This window comes from Myotis myotis, unplaced genomic scaffold (assembly GCF_014108235.1).
Source record: "Myotis myotis isolate mMyoMyo1 unplaced genomic scaffold, mMyoMyo1.p scaffold_m19_p_8, whole genome shotgun sequence".
Taxonomy (NCBI): Eukaryota; Metazoa; Chordata; class Mammalia; order Chiroptera; family Vespertilionidae; genus Myotis; species Myotis myotis.
The window spans coordinates 63,984,607-64,000,088 of record NW_023416390.1 but is presented as its reverse complement, the minus strand read 5'-3'; the positions used below and the strand labels follow the sequence as shown (position 1 = coordinate 64,000,088).

The 15,482-nt window shown below is 44.1% G+C and overlaps 1 pseudogene; it reads right to left on the bottom strand.

The window, feature by feature from the left end:
- Window positions 1-3,032: 3,032 nt before the first annotated feature.
- LOC118661962 lies at window positions 3,033-14,969 on the bottom strand (annotated as a pseudogene).
- Between the last annotated feature and the right edge of the window lie 513 nt (window positions 14,970-15,482).

Below are 15,482 nucleotides of genomic sequence, written 5' to 3'. Positions count from 1 at the left end.
GAAATGAAATTTAGCTTTGAAAAACTCTACCCAGGTCATTAAGTATTATGTTAATCAATTCAATGGACAAATATGTATTTTTCTTTTTTCTTTTTTTTTCAGTGAGAAGGCAGCCATCTGCAAACCAAGGAGAGATGCCTTAGCAGAAACCAACTCTGGCATCTTAATAAACTTCCAGTCTCCCGAACAGTAAGAAAACACATTTCTGTTGCTTAAGCTCCCCAGGCTGTGGTACTCTGTTATGCAGCCAAGGAGACTAATACGATGCATGAGCAGATAGTGATCATGTGATGTGTTAAGCTCCTTGCTAAGGATTCAGCTCCTCACAAGCTGCTGGCAGGAGGCCTCCCTCAGTTCCTTGCCATGTAGTTCCCTCCACAGTGCTGCTCACCACATACATGGCAGCTGACTTCTGTCAAAGTGAAAGAGAAAGAGCACCCGAATGGGAGCCACAATCTTTCTGTCACCTAATCTCATAAGCTCTCTGCTATCAGTTTTGCCATATTAATTAGAAGTGCATCCTTAGGCCCTGGCTAGTGTGGCTCGGTTGGTTGGAGCACCCTCCCGTGCACCAAAGGGTGGCAGGTTTCATTCCTTGTCAGGCACATACCCAGGTTTCGGGTTTGAGACCCAGTCAGGGCATGTGGGGAAGGAAGCTGATGGATGTTTCTCACATTGATGTTTCTCTCTCTCTCCCTTCTTTTAAAAAAATAAAAAAGGGGAAAGAAAAAAGTGGATCCTTATTAGAGATAAACTCAATTGGAGGGGATTACACAAGGGCATAAACATCAAGAGGTGAAGATAATGGGGGCCGTCTTAGAGGCTGTCTACCACATGACCCATACCACCGCAAACATTTCACAGCGATGGCATTCTCCTACTGACCACAATGTAATCGCCAAAATTAAACTAATACATTACTATGATCTAATCCTCAGACCCTATTCAGGTTTTCCCACTTGTCACAATAACGTCTTTTATAAGAAAAGGATCCAGTCCAGAATCATGGTTTGCTTTTTTGTCATGTCTCTTCAGTTTCCTTCCACCAACTAAAGTTCCTTAATCTTTCCTTGATGGTCATGATCTTGACACTCTCGATAGTCTCTCAGGTTGAGGTTTTCTAATGTTACCTTATGGTTGGATTCAGCTTTTGCATCTTTGGTAGGAAGATCATAGTAAAAGTGATGCATTGCACCCTACCAGGTGGCACATAATCTTACAGCTTTCCCCCTCCTTTGTGGCTAATACATGTTTTGTGGAGAGGTGCTTTAAAATTATGTAGATTTCCCATTCCTTATAAAACATCCAATCTATTCATTTATTGATTGATGTCAGTGTGAACTAATAGATTTTCATTTTATTCAATGGATAACTATTATTATCACTATTAATTTTGATGCTAACAAGTTTCAGATTTGACCAGTGGGAGCCCCTTCAAACTGGCTTCTGTGACCTTCTGACACATCCCCATCATTTTTTGAGCACTTCTAAATGTTCACTGGCCTTGTCAAATTTAAGATTGATTGACAATCTTAAATTCAGGGGAATGTCTGAAGAAGAAAAAAAAAACAGATTGTATTGGACTAAATAGTTATAAAGAGATTCAAGAAAATGGAAATGTGGTGTGAGACCAGGCTTCTGGGAGGTTTGCGCTGAATGATAGGTGAGATGGTAGCACAGCTGCAGGAGCATTTGGGGCCAAGAATGAGCCATGTTCAGATGGGTGATAGTGGAATCTGCTTGTATGCTGAGAGCAGCAGTCTCAGAGGAAGAGACTGATAAGACAGAGTCAATGGCACCAACCCAAACAGAAATACTTGAGGGTGATGAGGGTTGTTGTCACAGGACAAGCGGAGGATTGACCTTTGCTATGACTGTTCTCAGGAGTAAAGGGGGGGGGGGGGGGGAGATTCATGAACTAACAGATATATTTGTAGTTTAGTAAATTGAATATTTGAAAAACACATTTTTATATATATTTTTCTTTCATCTAAGTTTTTCTTCCCTTGCTGGTCTCCTATTCTAAGGCTAAATCACAAATCTTACTGCCCCAGGGAAGAACAGAAGGATAAATCACAAAGAATAGAAGAGAAGAAAATTATGTGAGGGGAGTTCCTGCCAGGCAGACAAAGGAAGTATAAAAGGAGGAGAGAGCAGAGAGGAGAGGAAGGAAGCATCAGCCATAGGAATCCTCTTGAGGTCTAACCAGAGAATATCTTGTGTTGAAAAGCTGTAGACAGATTTGCAGGAAACAGAATCTGTATGGCTGACATTTTCTTTCATATGGGATAGCCTGTGATGGCTGAAATCTTCTCAAATAAGTCCTATATTGTGTGTGTTTTTAAATATTTTTATTGATTTCTTAGAGAGGGGGAGGGAGGGAGAGAGAGAGAGAGAGAGAGAGAGAGAGAGAGAGAGAGAGAGAGAGAGATGGATATGAGAGCAGAACATCAATTGGCTGCCTCCTGCATGCCCCCTAGTGGGGATCAAGCCTGAAACCTGGGCATAGGCCCTGATCAGGTATGGAACCAGCAACCTTTTGGTGCACAAGATGACGCCCAACCAACTGAACCACATGAGTCCGGGCATAAGCCCTACATTTGACATGGCATCATGTCCGGCAAGGAACATGAGGGGGAGCGAAAACAGGCTGTAACAGCCACTGAGAGCTGCCTCGTGAAGCCTCTCCAGCAACCTAAGCCCAATCCTGTGGGCTGAGAAAGCAGCTGTTTCCAGTTCCCTGGAGGAATGGAGGTGCTGAGAGGAATGGAGGCTCAGACTAAGCCTCAGGTTGGGATAAGGAGCCTGTGATATGGCAAGAGACCAGGGCATCACCTGTGGATGCCACAGGACAGCCAGGAGCAGGCTAGAGGGAATGGGTGAAGGCTCAAAGAACAGTAAGTGGGCCCAGTGCTTCTCCCCCACTTCCGTAAAGGCATCGGTGCTTCCGCCATGTCCAGAGGCTACCCATGGAGAAGGGAAGAGAACAGGAAATGCAAACACCTGGAAAGAATGAGCATTGACTCCAAAAAGATTATTTAACCGAAGACTTTATAATGGAAAGTAATTAAGTTACTTTCAATAAACCAGAGATGAGGTCAATTAGAGAAAACAGAACGTCAACATTTCCCTAACGTAGCTGTAGTATGAATTGTGACAGCAATACTGCAGGCTTATTGGTGTGAAGATGAGGTTGCATTGAATGGCTTCTATTTTATCCATGAAATATGAAGTGTGAGTGCCAGCTGAGAGTGAAGGTGAACAAAGAGGTGTGGGTGTTTGAGAAAAAAAAAAAGGAGAAAGTATAAAATCATTGCAGAGGGGTTCAAAGCACACATTCGAATCTTAAAGTCTCTAAGAAGCACTCTTTGTTTGTTTTTCTCATTGCCTTTGATCATATTTTTATGCAAAATTAGCTGTCCAAAGTGACTTGATCTTTATGGAATAAACAAATGTAAGTTTATGCCATAGGCTTCTTTCTTCTGTGGTGGGTTTCTTTTCTGCGGGCTTCTTCTCGGCTGCTGGTTTCTTGGTAGCTGCAGCCTTTTCCCCACCAGAGGCTTCTTCTGCTTCTTAAGGCCAACAGCCTTCCTCCTTTCTTCCTGGCCACAGGCTTCTTGCTTGGAACCACCTTCTCATCTGATTTGGCTTCTAGGGCTGCTGTTGCTTTACCCACCCGAAGCTTGTGGTTCTTGGCCTAGAGAAGAATGGCGCATATGGGTTTAGCTTCAACATGATCCTCAGGCTTTTCAGTGGATTCCTCTTCAGGACTCTGCGGTGAATCTTCTTGCGTGGTGCTCAGAGGGCTCTTTGGATCTCTGGACTTTTCAAAATTCTACTACGGTCTGTGCTGAGCATCTTGTGCATGGGAAGGTTGTAGTTGCTCTTGAGGGAGGCAGCTCCACGCCAAGTGCCATACAGCTCATCTAACTTGTAGAAAGCACTTTCAGTCCAAATGCAGAAACGGCCCACATGACCTCCAGGTGCAAGTTTCAAAATGGTCACTTTGCTTACATTAAGCAGAGTAATTCCAGGGATGTTTCTGAAGACTTTGATGATACCATTGTCCGCATTATAGATGATGCAAGGTCCCTGAGCTGGATATGACGACGGTTTCTCATTTTGCCCTGGCCAGCCCACATTCGCTGAGAGACATAGACCTTTTTTATATCATTCCAGGCCTTACGTTTCTCAAGAAGCAAAACAGCCTCCTTGGTTTTCTTGTAGCCTTCAACTGTATCTTCAGCCACCAAAGGAGGTTCAGGAACTTCCTCAATGCGGTGACCTTTAGACATGACCCGGGCTGGGAAGGCTGAAGCAGCGAGGGCAGAGCAGGTGGCATATCATTTGTATTGTGTTTACTCTGTGGTGCCAACAGCGCCAGGTTTTGGTTGGTGCAAACATGTGGCCCCCACGACACATACTTCCAAAAGCACCCTGGCCAGAATGATGAGTTCCACCACCTCAGACTCTGGGAATTTGAGCCACAGCTCTGCCAATACCCCACGACTCGGCACTGGTTTGATGACCTGCCAATTCACCCACAGCATAGGGCTGTCTATTGTTTTTGCACAAGTTGGTGTGAACAAAGTTCACAATATCTGGTCAAATGGGAGCCTTGAATACAGCAGGCAAAGTGACATTTTTGCCAGATGTTTCCCCCTTTTCTGAGTACACAGATATCAGTGGACAAGCACACACCATGGCGGGGAGAGGAGAAGGCCACATTCCTCTCTACCCGGCGGCTCCCCAGAAGCCGTTTTATAAAGAAGACACCCATTCAGGTTTATATACAAGCTAGGGATGATCCAGTTTTAGTGGCTCCTGAGGCTTATAAATTTAAAGGCCCTCTATAGGAAAAAGAACACAAAATTATGAATACAAAATTCAGAATTGAGCCTTATAAGGGACTCATGGAAACAAGGGTCCTGAAGCTCTAATTTTATTAACTGTACAGTAACCCCCCCCCTCTATTTGCATGTTAAATGACTATATTTGCTCATGAGAAGACATTTTCCTCCCACACCTGCCAAGACCCCCAGAACAGGCTGGCTTCACCTCAAGTTGGGATGTGCTGGCATAGACTTCCATGGCTTCTCCAACTCACTTCCCTTCCTTCCCTCTCTCCCCTCAAGCATAATGCATCATTTCACAGCTGCTCATTATTTTCCTAGAATACCAGCTTTGTACCCACACTACACGTCTCTCTTCAACTTAGGTTTCCACCTCTTTATCTAAATGGGTGACTTTCCAACTTCTTAGATCACAGCCCATAATAAGAAACACATTTTACATGGTAACCCAATACCCACCCATATTACTGAAAAAAGTTTCACAAAATGCATCGGAATTTTTATTTTTAAAAAATATTTGTATTGATTTCAGAGAGGAAGAGAGAGATAGAAACATCAGTGATAAGAGGGAATCATTGATTGGCTACCTCCTGGACAGCCCTACTGGGGATGAAGCCCACAACCCAGGCATGTGCCGTTGACCATAATCAAACCCGGACCCTTCAGACTGCAGGCCGACGCTCTGTCCACTGAGCCAAAACAGGTAGGGCCATCTGGATTTTTCTATGTGCAATGTCCTCTAGTATTCTCTGGCCCACACCTTGCATATGTAAACATGATTCTGGTTGGGCCCCACTGAAGTGATTCTTACAGCCAGCAGGTTGGGAGGTGCGCTCTGGCTAGTGTTGTCCTCCTAATGCTTTTTCATGCTGCCGCTCTTTGCTCATGTGTCTCCCTCACTCAGGATTGCCCTTCAACTCTGCGATGCCTTTAGAGGCTATTTTCATCCCTACACTTTAAAATGAAATTCTCCCTTTTATTTAAAGCCCTCCATTAAGTCATCTGTCCTCCCGTGCATCTCACATTCATGTTGCTGTGGCAGGTGTTTTATTCTGCCTTGATTACAGTTAATTATTTAAAATGCAGTCTTCCTTACTTGATTGTGAAGTCCCTGTGGGCAAGATCATGTCTGACTCTAACATGGCCATTTCTATGAGTCCTACAGTATCCAGCATCTAGAACCCCGTAAATTTATAAAGTAGGAGAAATCAACAGTTGTTCAGAGGGTTGTCATGAGGTTTATATTAGACTAGAGGCCCAGTGTATGAAATTCGTGCACTCGGGGGAAAGGGGTCCCTCAGCCCGGCCTGCACCTTCTTGCAGTCCGGGAGCCCTTGGGGGACATCCTTAGCACTGCCTTGGAGATGGGAGAGGCTCCCGCCACCTCCACTGCACTCGCCAGCCGTGAGCCCGGCTTCTGGGATAGCTCCTGTGTTGAGTGTCTGCCCCCGATGGTCAGTGCACATCATAGCAACTGGCCGATGAGTCAACTGTCTGCCTCCTGGTGGTCATGCACATCATAGCGAGCAGTTGAGCAGCCTTTGCCTATCATTAGCATATTATGCTTTGATTGGTTGAATGGCCAACTGGATGACTAGACAGTTAGCATATTAGGCTTTTATTATATAGGATGATACCCTTAAATAATAATGGTATAACAAACTTTTTAAATATCTTGTGTTATAGTTAAAGTAATTAGCTCATAAGGTCACATAAGTCGTAAGTGGTATGACAAGGACACAAGCTCAGCCTCGCATTCCTAGCCACCATCTTAATCTGGCTTAGTTCAGTGCTAATCCATAGGAAATACTCCATAATTGGTGACTATTTTTATCACTTCACAAAAGAGTGTTGGATCAAAACTGAATAAATGCTTTGACAGAAACTATAGATTATCTGTAATAACCTTTAGGTCTAGGGATAATTCCATTCATCATTCTGCTATTAGTTTGCTATTTAATCTGCTGTTTTATTTTTCTGTGTGAGTGGCTGTGACTACATGATTAAAAGTCACCACCTTGGGAAAATGAATTTTCTGTCTTCAGTGGCCTTAATGACCATATCAGATTAATTGCAAGACTGATTCAACTATGCACAAATTAAATATTAAGATAGAAGAAAAAAAATCCAATTTGACCAAAAAATGATTTTGAGACTGCATAGATCAAACTAATTTTCTTCCTTTGTGCAATTTAGTTCAATTCAAACCTTCAAATATACAATGCAAGGCACTTCAGGGGATAGCGAGAAAAATAAGCACCATCCCTTGTTGCCAAGGAGCTCATAATCAAGTGTGAGTATCTGGGGGGTGGGGGCAGAGGGAATAAGATGTCTATACAAATATCCCTAATATAAGGCAGGGTAAGATCTGTTTTATAAGGTTTCAATGAATTCCGAGGTTCTAAGAAGGAATGGATTGTTTCTCCAATGAGGGAATTGCGGAGAGGACGAGAGTGGTTGAAAGACTAGAGAGAGGCAGATCCGATTCTGGTTCTCCAAATAAAGAAGGTGCGGCATTTCCCTTACTGAAGATCTGTGCAAACCTCAGAGATTCTAAGGTTCTAGGAGAACTTATTTATGAAAGGAATCTGGGGGTTGCTAAATGTTATTGAAGAAGTAATATCAAACTCATCTTTTATGGGGATGTCATGATTATTAGATTGGTACAAATGAGAAATAAGATGTCTACAGAACAGCTGAATTTCAGGATAGCCTTGGGGACAAAACAGAAGAAAAATGAGAGACATTAAAATTGATGAATTGAACAATTGTATCCAAAGGATGCTGATTAATAGATAGATGTTAACCTGAAGGACATGCTTTAGTGTCTTTTCATAAGCCTCTAACTTTAACACTGTCTGATTTATATTTAATCAGAAACTTGAATAAAGATACAGACGACATGGTCATTAATCTGCAGATGAACTGGAGCTGAGAAGAATGGCAAACAAACTGTGACAAAATCAGGAGCTAAAATGATCTTCATTAGCTTGAAATGATGGCTCAAATCTACCAAAATTTAGCTCAATAGTCTTGATCTTTGTCCAAAAGCCAACAGTACATGAAAAAAAGATGGTAGAGATATGACTTCGTAGCAGTAAACAAGCTTTAATTTTTAATTAGCTGACTGTGATGAGTCAATAGTATTACATAATTACAGAAACCATCACCACCACCACTTCAACCACCGTCACCACCACCATCATCACCACCATTCCAACAACAACTTAATGAGCTCTTAGGCTGTGTTCATGGAAAAACTGTCTGTGGAAGGGAGGGGAGAGTTCCACTAATCGTGTCATACTTAGAGCAATGTGTATAGTTCTGTGCTCACATGTACAACCTGGAGAATGATCACAGGGAGAGCAATTACCTGGGGGGGAAACAAAACCCCCAAATGTGCTATGTTCAGAAAATGTAAAGGCCCTGGAGTTAGTTAGCGTGGAGTAGAGAAGTCTTAGTAGGAATATGATAAAAGTTTGCAAATGATCCAAGGGCTGTCATATGGGAAAAGCAATTTAACTTCTTTGATAGAGCTTCAAAAGGCAGAACTAGAGCTAGGAACATTAATTATAGAAATACATATTTCAGCTTATTAAAACATTTTCACATAACTACAATTATTTAAAAATGGTAAGTATGGCTTCTACAATAGTGTTTCTTATTGCCCAGGAGTTGAGTATGGCTAATCACCAATTGGGGGCTAGACTTAGGAGTTCAAGTGTCTGGTAATTAGTTTAAGTTTAACATTTTTAATTCCTAGGCTGACATCACCGAGCATGCTGGGAACCTGGGGGCTCAGAGGGGCTGATGGGAGGATCCCATGGTGGGACCACCAAAGGAGACATGGAGGAGGGAAGGCCATGGATTGACAAGATGGAGATGGCTGTAAGAAATTTTCTGACCCCTACTCATGACTTGTGATGGGATATAGGTTGGGAGAGATGGAGAGAGTGGTACCACTGGTGAGATTCCCACTATTATAAAGGATAATAAAAGGAAAAGGCAAATTATAGTAAAAGATATAAATGGAGAAAAGTTTGATTAACCAGGAGACTATTTGCAATAAAATAAAGAAACAGGAAGTAGGGAGGGGGATGGTGGAGGGGTCTGCATTGGGTAGAGGATGTTGTCTGAGTTGGAAAGCCTGGAGTCCTGGAGCAGGCGGCAGAAGTGTTCGGGACCGGGACAGGAATCATAAACAATGAGAATTAAGAGGCAGCGATTCCAAGGCCAGTTTGAATGTCATGCAGGCAAGAAGGAAAGGAGTGTTGAGAGGCAGGGTTTAGTTAATGGAGAAGCCCTAAGACCCACCTCCCCATGGCTCCCCACTCTCACCCTGTTCCCACTCAGCAGGACGGGAGCCCTACCTGGCTGCAGTTTGCGGAGTGCTCTGAACTCTGGGCCTGGGCAAATACCGGAAGAGAAACCTGACTTCAGGGTCCTCCCCTTCTCCTACAGAATCCACACTTCCTCAGCATGAACTTGCCGCTCCAAATACGTTGACTCCCTAAGCAGATGGCCTTCTGGGCATCTCCACCATCCCTTTCCCATTTTACTTCAACCAGACATAGACGCTGCCATTGAAAATGCTGGACCTAAGGCAAATTTCTGTGCCTGAAGCATGGATTCTGAAATAAGAAGAATTCACAAATAAACAGCATTTTTTTTCTTTTCAATCATGAGAAATTCTGTCCTGGTAATAGTTGAATTTAGCAGCAACTAGAGGATATGAGTATACCATCCCTCTTAGACGGGTCTCTAAACACTTTAACAGATAGTATGTGGTCTTCAAAGAAGCCCGTGTGCAGTATGGCTCTGTAAAACAGCTGCAGGCACGCTAGAACCATTTAGATGGCATTTTAAAAAAATTGAATTTTCTTTTCACATTCAATTCGGACTTGAATTCTTCTTAGCCATAGGGCAGAATTTGCCTTCTCTGCTAAATAGCTATATTTTGCTTGTCATGGAATCTGAAATAATATTACTCTGTGTACGACTGTGTAATGAAATTGTTGTAGACTTTAATACATTTTCTTTAAAATACAATTTTTATAGATTGTTCCCATCATTCTTATGGCCCCAAATAGTCAAGTTTAAAAGCACAGAAAAATTGCATTGGGACCTTTTGTCATTTTAATTTGTCTTCAAAAGTTGTTTACATGAACGCTTCAAAAGGGTACTCTGCTGTGTGCACTGAGCAGACAGGGATCTCCATACCTGCCTGGCTGTTACGAAAACATCTTTCCTAATATCACTTGGCCTCTGGGACAAATAAGCAAGGATGACACAAAAGATTACTTCCTGACTCCCACTACCTGTGCACTTTTTAATGAAATAAAATCATTATCTTCTCTGTAGTCCAGACTATGAACACTACTGGGTACAGACTGTATGTTCTCTACCAATCAGCTTATGTCCACTGCCTGGCCTGGTGCCTGGCACATGGTAGGGCTCAAGTAATATTTCTTTACTAGGGGCCGAGTGCATGAATTCGTGCACCTTGAAAGGAACTGTGGGCTGCGAGGCTGCGAGTCTGCGGTGGGCACAGGGACAGGCCTTGGCCCATCCTCCACACCCTTGCCCGGCCCCTCCTGCGTGGACCCGGTTTCCTGTCTGCTGACAGCCCCACTCCCACTGCCGTCGTCACTCCCATGTGCTGACGGCGCCGGCCCTGCTCACAACCTCTGATGGCGTGGAGCGATTGGGGCCAGTGCCAGCAGTGGGTGCAAGCGGAGATGGTGCCGTCACCATCAGCAGGTGTGAGCGATGGCTGCTGCCCCAATCGCCCCTCAGGAGCAAGGGGAGGTGGAGAAGCCCTCAGGGATGATTGGGGCTGGCAGCCACTACTTGGATCCCCTGATGGTGCTGAGCAATCAGGACTGACGCCGGGCACCAGTAGTGGGTGCAAGAGGTGGCTGCTGCCCCAATTGCACCTCAGGAACAGGAGGAGGTGGAGAAGCCCTCAGGGGCGATTGGGACCAGTGCTGGGCACCAGCAGCGGGTGAGAGCGGGGCCGGTGCTGGCAGCAGGTGCGAGTGCTGGGCGGAAGTGCAGCATGCGGGAGCAAAGAATTTTCAGTAACCACCAGAGGCTGGCCCCAGTGACAGCAACTGGTGCCCCACATTGCTCTGGCATCCCTGCTCACCTGCTCCACCATTCCGCTGCTGCCGACACCCGCCATGTTCCTCACTCTGCTGCCTGCTGACAACGCCTGCCATGTTTCATGAGCGCCCCCTGGTGGTCAGCGCACATCATAGCTACCAGTTGTTTGGTTGTTCGGTTGTTCCGTCATTCGGTCTATTTGCATATTAGGGTTTTATATACATAGATGTTGAGGGAGGTCTATTAGATCAGGTTCTACCCAGAGGAGCTTTTGTGATTAATCAAAAACTATTTTCATTATTAGATTTCTATGAAAATTAAGATTCTCATGAGGCTTAGATGTGTGAGATAAAAAATAAAATAAAAAACCCCAAACCTATCTTCTTACTTATTGAGAGTCAGAGAGGCCTGATTTGGAATAAGCCTAATAAATACTATCCCACAGAAAGTGGCTTTGTTGGTCATTACTTTGAATCATCTTGTGACTACTAGGAGCCCTAAGAGCCTAATAAGATGGATAACAGGGGAGCAGAAAATCTGATTAGACAGACAACCAGCCTAATCAGAAAATAACCACACAGGCTGAGCACGAACCTGCTGTTCTCAGCTGATTGCTGCTGGAAGTCCTGCCATGAGCTTCTCTCTCTCTCTCTCCCCGCCTCCCCATACACACACATTCACACACTTAATCTTCATCCATTTTCTTTCTCTCCCTTCCTCTCTCTCTCAATATCCTGGTCTTAGGCCCCTAACAAAGTTGGCCTGTTCTAATTGTGATTTTGTTACAAGATGCAAATGCAATCTTGGCTGAGTGCAGGGCTAAAAAAGACATCTGTGTAAATATGTTTGGATTTGTAATCTCATCCCACCCCCAGCCAATAACCTTTGATAGGATTAGCTGAAAGCCTAGCACTCAGGTAGATGTGCACTGCCTGAAGCCCATGTGAGCCCCCTTGGGCTAATCAGCCCATTATAATCAGGAGAGGTGTGTTCTTTGGAGACCACTGTGGGGTGAGTGCCCTCTTTGTGTGGAGGGAGTAGCAAGAACCATAGGCGAACTTCATGCCTTTCATCACTGGATTATTTCCTGAAATGAACCAGTGCAAAGTCATCCAGAAAAGCTGGGAACCAGCTGAGCTGTGGGTTAGACCAGGGCCAGCGATGGGGAAGCGGGTAGCGTTCCAGTAAGTGCAGTAAGCCACTAGCTGAGGCAAAGCTGCTGACCAGCCAGAGGTGGTAGAGACAGGCTTGCCGGCCCTTTCGGCTCACACCCTTCCTCCTTGCTTGGTGAAGCTTCCACTGCCACAGACAAACAGGAGGGCATGGATGTCCTGGCAATTGAGAAAACTTGGGTCACAAATAATATCGTATTTGTGGGCCCAGCCAGCGTGAATCAGTGTTTGAGCATAGACCTATGAACCTGGAGGTCATGGTTCAATTCCTGGTCAGGGCACATGTCAGGGTTGCAGGCTAGATTCCCAGTGTGGGACGTGCAGAGGCAGCCAATCAATGATTCTCTCTCATCACTGATGTTCCTATCTCTCTCTCCCTCTCCCTTTCACTCTGAAATCAATAAACATATATTTTTAAAAATTATAACAATACCATAAGGACTTGTTGGGCCTTTGTCAACATCCCTCAAGTGGGATCCAAATATATCAAAGCCCCGAAGATCTATTAATTGCAATATCCAATTAACTGAGAGTGAGCCAAAAGAGATCAAGATCTGAGTTACCTGGGCTACTGCCCCTTCTCTCCGATGTGCTGACTGCAGGCACAGTACTAAGTGGCCTGCTCAGGTCTGGCTGGCAGTGCTTATTAGAGAGCATGCTGTAGCTGCCAGCAGGATGCTGTACTCCAGGGAAGCAAGACTGAGGCCCCTGACAATCACCTTGTGTATTCTGTCTTCACTCATGGAAGAGGATTGTTTGTGATGTTGGTTTCTTGATTGAAATCTTCTTTGCAGGACAGATTCAGCCTTATGAGACCAGAAGCTTATATAATTTCAAGGATTCTCTTTAAGAAAAAGAATACAAAATTGGGTGTAGGAATTTCTAATAAAGTTAAACATATACCTACTCTGTAACCTAGCAATTTCATTCCTAGGTTTATACCCAAGAGAAGGTTAGCATATGGCCATAAAATGATTAGTGGAAGAAGATTCATAGCAGCTATATTCATTGTAGCTGCCCCAAACTGGAAAACAACCCTAATGTCCATCAACAGGCCAATGCATAAACAAAAAAAGGTATATCATACAGTGGAATGCTACTCAGCAGTGAAAAAGAATAAACTGCTGGTATATATAATAACATAGATGAGTTTTGTATACATTATGCTAAGCAAAAGAAGCCAGGCAAATTATTTCATTTATACATTGTTCTAGAGCTGGCAAAATGAAACTATGGCACTATCTATTAGAATGGTTAATTTGAAAAAAAAAAAAACATCTAAAATTTTGGTGAGGACACAAAATGGAAAAATCACTTTGGAAAACAGTTTGACACTTTCTAGTTTCTAATAGAGTTAAATACCCACTTCCCATACAACCCAGCAATCCCACTCCGTGTTGTTTAGCCAAATGAAATGAAGTCACCATTCACACAAAATCATGCATAGGAATGTTTACAGTGGTTTTCTTCATAACGGCCCCAAACAGAGAACAACCAGTGTCCCTCAGCTGGAGAATGGATAAGGAAATTGTGATATACCTACTGATATAACAGAATACAATTCAACAATAAAAAAGAACAGGTCACGGATTCCATTTATATGACATCCTAGAGAAAACAGATCAGGTTCTGCAGGAGGCTGGGGTACAGGGAGGGGCTGGCTGCAAAGGCCAAGGGAGAAATTTGGGGGAGATGGAAACGTTCTATACCTTTTAAAAATATATTTTTATTGATTTCAGAGAGGAAGGGAGAGAGAGAGAGACAGAAACATCAATGATGAGAGAGAATCATCCATCAGCTGTCTCCTGCATGCCCCCTACTGGGGATTGAGGCCAGAACCAGGGCATGCGCCCTGACTAGGAATTGAACCTTGATCTCCTGGTTCATAGGTTGATGCTCAACCACTGAGCTGTACTGACCAGGCTGGAAACATTCTATATCTTGATTGTGATGATGGTAACATGACTCTGTTTATTTATCAAAGCTCACAGAATTGTGGCCTTCCCTTTTGAATATTTCTACTTCAGCAGAAGGCCTATATGTTTTAGAGACCATGAGGGCAATAGCCTGCGGAGAAACATCAATATATTAGACACAGGAAATCTCCACCAAGAGACTTAGCCATGAGCATCCACGTAAAACTCCTTTCTATCTCTTAAAGGCACAGGCACTTTGGGCGGGCAACAGTGAGCAGCATGTCCTTTCTTCTCCAGGAATCCTACCTCATGACCTGGGAATCTGGACATCTGCTTATTAGATTAGGGAAATCTTCCCTCTTGGCTGAGAGAGACCTGGCTCTCAGGAGATAATTCCTCTTATTAGTCATTTTACAGTGCCCCTTCCAGTCTATGCTTTTTCATTGCTGAGTAGTATTCCATTGTATGAAATACCTTGTTTATTTACGCATTGGCCTGTTGATGGACATTAGGGTTGTTTTCTAGTTTGTGGCTATGATGAATAAAGCTTTTTTTATTGTTGATTTGTAGTCTGTTATATCAGTAAGTATATCATTATTTCCTTATCCATTCCCCAGCTGAGGGACACTTGGTTGTTCTTGAGGCTATCATGAAGACCCAAACATTCAATGAATCAGTACAATAGAAGTTAGCTAAAGCTCAGCCATGTGACCACTCTGAACCAGAAGGGACACTATAAAATGAAGTCTAGGTATGTGCCAGAAAAAGGGGGGAAATGGACTTGGGGGACAGCTGGCAGTCTCTTTCACATTCTGAAAGCATCCAAAATAGGAAATTACACCTTCAACTGCTTTGCTTACCAAGGATTTGACTTAAATCTAAGCAGCTATTCACATCTCTACTATTTTTTAAAATACACACACATACACACACACACACACACACACACACACACACACACACACACACACACACTCTAGAGGCCCAGTGCACAAATTTGTGCACCAGTGGGGTCCCTTGACCTGGCCTGCGGGATCAGGCCAAAACCAGCTTTCCAACATCCCCTGAGGGGTTCCAGATTGCAAGAGGGCGCAGGCCAGGCTGAGGGACCCCACCGGTGCATGATCGGGGCCAGGGAGGGACACGGGAGGTTGGCCAGCTGGGGAGGAACCGCAGGAGGGCTCCAGGGTGTGTCCAGCCCATCTTGCTCAGTCCTGATCTGCTGGACCCCAGCAGCAAGCTAACCTATTGGTTGGAGCGTCTGCCCCCTGGTGGTCAGTGCCTGTCATAGCGACTGGTTGACCAATTGACTGTGTGCCCCCTGGTGGTCAGTGCACATCATAGAGAGTGGTTGAATGGCCTTAGCATATCATTAGCATATTATGTTTTGATTAGTTGAATGGCTGACCGGACAACCAGACACTTAGCATATTAGG